The 4,620-nt window shown below is 48.5% G+C and overlaps 1 protein-coding gene across 1 annotated transcript in view; it reads right to left on the bottom strand.

The window, feature by feature from the left end:
* SHANK2 (SH3 and multiple ankyrin repeat domains 2) overlaps positions 1 to 4,620 on the bottom strand; it is a 688,546-nt gene that overhangs the window by 265,786 nt on the left and 418,140 nt on the right. The window lies entirely within an intron of this gene.

Here is a 4,620-nt window from a genome sequence, read left to right as displayed (position 1 = left end):
TGTGTGTATGCACGTGCCTGTGGCCATAGGTGTAAAAATGTCTCCAAGAACTATTGCTGTCAGAGGACTCCATGTCACTAAGCATCCTGCTAAGAGCACTGCTAGCTCTTCTGGGTCTTTTCTGAGTCATCCTCTCCTCCTTTGATCTCATCAAGCATGGTGCCCTTTTGGAAATATCAGACAGCATCCAATTCAGAGGATGCAAGAGGTTCAGAATTCCCGAGTTAGGAATTCCCGAGAGTTAGAAGCGTTGTGGTGGCCAGATGACTGCCACCAACCACGTCCTGTGGAGAGCTGTGTTGGCACCTGTGGCCAAGCTGTCTGGGCAGCCCTGTGTCCAAACACCAGCTCAGAGGTAGCAGGAAGATGCTAACTCTGCATTCCGGAAATGTAACCTGCTCAGTGTTTGGGAATGGAAACCTCTCTCAAGATCTAATGGGGTGATCAGGTAGCAGACTCTAGTCAGAAGAAGCAACTTGCAGCTGATGCCCATACACCCTACAGGGGAGGAGACATTTGAGATGGGTGAGATAAGGAAAGTCCTCAAAGTAGTTAAAACCAGTTCCAACCAAATGTCGGTCTAAAAGGAAGGAAACCAACATTTGCTAAATGCATACTATGTGCCATAAGCTTTCATAGGTAAGAAAAGATTTTTTAAAGTATGTTTTTAAAAAAGAGTATTCCAAAGCTTGATTCTTTCGGGGAAAATACTTCAGCTAAGGCCATTATAAGACTATCGTTAGCCTAAATAACATGGGCAAAAATAAGCACCGTACAGTATACCAAAGGGAGGGATGTTTTTCTACTGTGTGGAATTTTAGTGAGTAAATGTTTCCCTACAATATTCATAAATGCCACTAACGCCCCAAAGCAGCAACATTTAACTTATTTGCAGCTGGTTCTGTGTCATATTTAAAATGAATCATTTTTCAACATTTGCGGACTCTTAAAAGCTGAGCGTGGCAGGAGGAATTTCTTTGGGTATTGGGACAGGAAGGCGCATGGTGCTGAGGGCTTGCCAGGGTGCGGTGGCCTAGACCTACTCCTCCCAAAGGGCCTGGGTCCTTTGACAGCTGCATGTCAGCTGCAATTGCTGGCTGAAGCCCTAGGCTAATGAGGTCAGAGCAAGGGCCTGGTGCCCAAAGAGGCTCACTATGGACCGAATCACTTCGACCAGTGGGCATTGTTCAGACGAACCTCACCCCAACACTGCATAATCCCAAGAGGATGCAAGGAGAAAAGATGCATCGTATCAACACAGAAACATGGCTATCCACAGAAACACTGAAAATGTCATCTATCAAAGGCCTACTTCTTGTCAGCACGTTGCCGGTATTCTACATATTTTATTCCCTGTCTTCATGGATGGCCCAGTAGGCATCTGAAGACAACTGAAAGATGGTGCACAATGAATGAAAAAATGTGTACAGAAGCATGGGGGGAAGAATGAGCACCTTCTAAGTTGCCTCATCTCTGTTGCTCACAAGCACCTAGACAAAGCAAGGCAGACGTGTTGTTCTAACTGGTCTGCTTGACGTCCATAAAAGCATGTCCAAGTGGCTGGATGCCCAGGAGGGTGTGTATGAACTTACACACACAAGCAGTGGAGGGACAGAGCTCAACTCGAAGCCCCAGCTCTCTGCTCCATGTAAGCTTCTCCATACTCAGCTGAGTCTCTCAGAGCTGTACCTCGTAAGTGCATTGAGGGCTTTTACACCTCCTTCCCCACTTTAGGGATGGGTGCCTCTTTTTCAGTGAAATCTTACCCAGAACCTAACACAGAAGCAGTGAGGGCAGAGGCCCTGCCCCCTCACCTCCCACCAGCATCTTGGAGGGACTCGAGCTCCCTTGGGGCTGGGTTTGGAAGCTGGGGATAAAGATCTCTTGCCTGTCTGTACCAAAAGCAGGGAGTGCAGAGGTCTGGCCACTAAAAGGGGAGCCAGAAACCTCTGGTCAAGATGCGCTTTGTCAATTCACCAATGCCTTATGGAGCTCACATGCCAGACTCTGGTCAGGAGGCTAGGGTCTTTGCCCTGAAGCTGTTCTGAGTCTGGTGTGGGTGGGTGGGGTGGGCAGATAAATTAGACTCCCTTGGGATCAGGGCTGGAACAGAGGTGGACAAAGCTGGTGGAAGCCAAAAGGCAGGGGCAAGTGTCTCTGTCTGTGGAGATCAAAGATTTTCAGAGAGGGAGAAATTACGCTCACTTGGGAAGGCAGATTGGGGTTGGCTGTGGTAGACGGCAATAAGACCTAAAATTATTCCCCTCCCTGAACCTACACGCATATGCAGTATGACTTTGCAGCTCCTCTTATCAAGAGAAAAAGTCTATCTGCCCAGACCTTAAACTTGGTCTGGTCCTGTGATACAGGCCAATAGCATGTGGTGCAAGTGATCCTATGCCAGTTGTGAGTCTAGACTCCAAAAGGCCTCATGTGCTTCTGCTCACTCTTGGAAGGCTGTACAGGTGCCATGTCATTAAGCCTGGGCTAGCCCACTAGAGGATGAGACTCAGATGCCCTGGTCATCCCTGCCAACTTGCTGAGAGTTCACCAACTGCCACTACAGACACAAGTGGAAGTCTACCTGGGAACAGAAGAACGTCCTGCAGAACCCGCCCTAATTTGACTTATGGAATCATGAGATAAATGGTGGTTGTTTTAAGCCACATAAGTTTTAGAATAATTTGTTACACAGCAACTGCTGACTAATACATTATGACTCTGGGCAAGTTACTTGATAACTTAGCAACAGCTTTACAAAAAATGGAGATGACAAATTTTGCTTCTGGCATGGAACAGTTATAAGGGTCACATGGGGAACTATATAAAAATGCATTGCAAAGTGCAAGGTAGCTGGGGTGGAAGTATTACTATTAGAAGAATAGCCTGGAAGACAAAATGTGGGAGGCTGGCCAACACTTCACATGTGAACTGTGACATTCAGGATCTTTCTCCAGAGAACAGCAGAGTTCCCTGAGGGGTTCCTTCAGGTATGCTAAGTCTCTGCTGACTCCTGTGTGGTTTCCAGGGCTTTCTGGAAATGAAAGTGGTAGGTAATTGGCTTCCTGATACAAGAGGCACCATGGTAGAACAGGGGTATCCTAGGAGCTGGCGTCCCAGGCAAGGTGTTGGTATTCTGGCCCTATTGCTTTGTAGTTTATGCTCTAGGCTAAGACTGTTGCTCTTGCTAGGTGATTTCTTTGTGGGTAAATGGATGCTGCCGCCCCTGCTCTGCATTCCACCTGGGGCAGGCATAAGGCAAAAATGAGGTGACCCATGTCAAAAATTGGTACCACCCTGGGTTAAGACTCAGGATAAATGACCTCCCAAGGTCCCAGGTTGGGGGTCCCAGCCCTACCCACAAGCATTCAGATGGTGTTATCAGCAACACACCCTCTGCTCCCCCAAGACACTGGATGGAGGCCGTGGGCTGTCCTCAGTTTCTGTGCACAAACATTTACATCAACAAAAGAAAACTTTCAGAGCAATAAGTAATTTTTCTTAAGGGACAAAGGAGGTGAGAGGTGTTCTGATGAGTTTTGTTGGCTGACATTTTTCAGAAGTTATTTACGGGGCTCAGCGAAGGCATTTATTGTGTTTAGTGTTCCATGCTATAAATGCTTTGGAAAAGGAGAGTAAATGAATATGCAAGCACCCAGTGTCAGGGCAAGATCAGGCAGGTGTACGCGGAGCCTACAGCTTCCCTGGCGGTTCCCTGTTGACTATCACCATAGAGACTGAGTCATGGGGTTAAACTGACTCCCAGAGGGCAGTGCTTGGTTAGGAACACAGGGAAATGTACTCCCCGCTTGGAATTCACAAATGAGAGTGTCCCACGCTTCCCCAGATGCAGATGGGTCCTTGCGGGATCCAAAGAGGATCCCTCTGGGATAAGTGAGAAGGGACAGAGGTTTGTCTGCAGCCAGAGGCCGGATTTGAGGCACCGCGACTTGGGAGTGGTCACACTCAGTTCATTTGGTAGAAGGCAGCCTCCTTACTGCCAATTAACTCAAGACAGCCTAGCAGCTGGACTGGTTCATCACGCAGACTCAGGAAGCGTCCTGAGCGGAAGCAAAGTCATCCCAGGACTCCAAGGAGCCCCAGATGAAAGCCACGCTCCAGGGCTTCTGAATGGAACGGGGCTGGGCTCGTTGAGCCCGATGGACAGAGATAATGAGTTCTCACCCAAACAACACATCTGCCTGGAAACAAACAAGGCACAAACAAATGTGCACGCCCAAAACACTGACCATGGGTGGTCTTTCTTTCGCCCAAGGTGCTGTTTGAATTACTGTGTTACCCCCAATTCAGGCTTGCTTTAAAGAAAAACAAAAAACCAGTTCCAAACATTTTCAGTGACACTCACACCTTCTCCTACGCGTGCCCTCTGATCACAGGAGGAGTCCTGTGGCTAAACATATTCATTAGGGGTTCAGGAAAATGATCCTCCCCGTGGGAGATGGTGCAGCACGGGCTGACTGGTGTTGGCACCTAAGAAGGAATGAAGGGCCGGGTGCGGTGGCTCAAGCCTGTAATTCCAGCACTTTGGGAGGCTGAGGCGGGCGGATCACCTGAGGTCAGGAGTTCGAGACCAGCCTGGCCAACACGGCGAAACCTCGT

This window comes from Colobus angolensis, unplaced genomic scaffold (assembly GCF_000951035.1).
Source record: "Colobus angolensis palliatus isolate OR3802 unplaced genomic scaffold, Cang.pa_1.0 Scaffold84, whole genome shotgun sequence".
Taxonomy (NCBI): domain Eukaryota; kingdom Metazoa; phylum Chordata; class Mammalia; order Primates; family Cercopithecidae; genus Colobus; species Colobus angolensis.
This window is presented reverse-complemented; position numbering and strand designations above follow the sequence as displayed.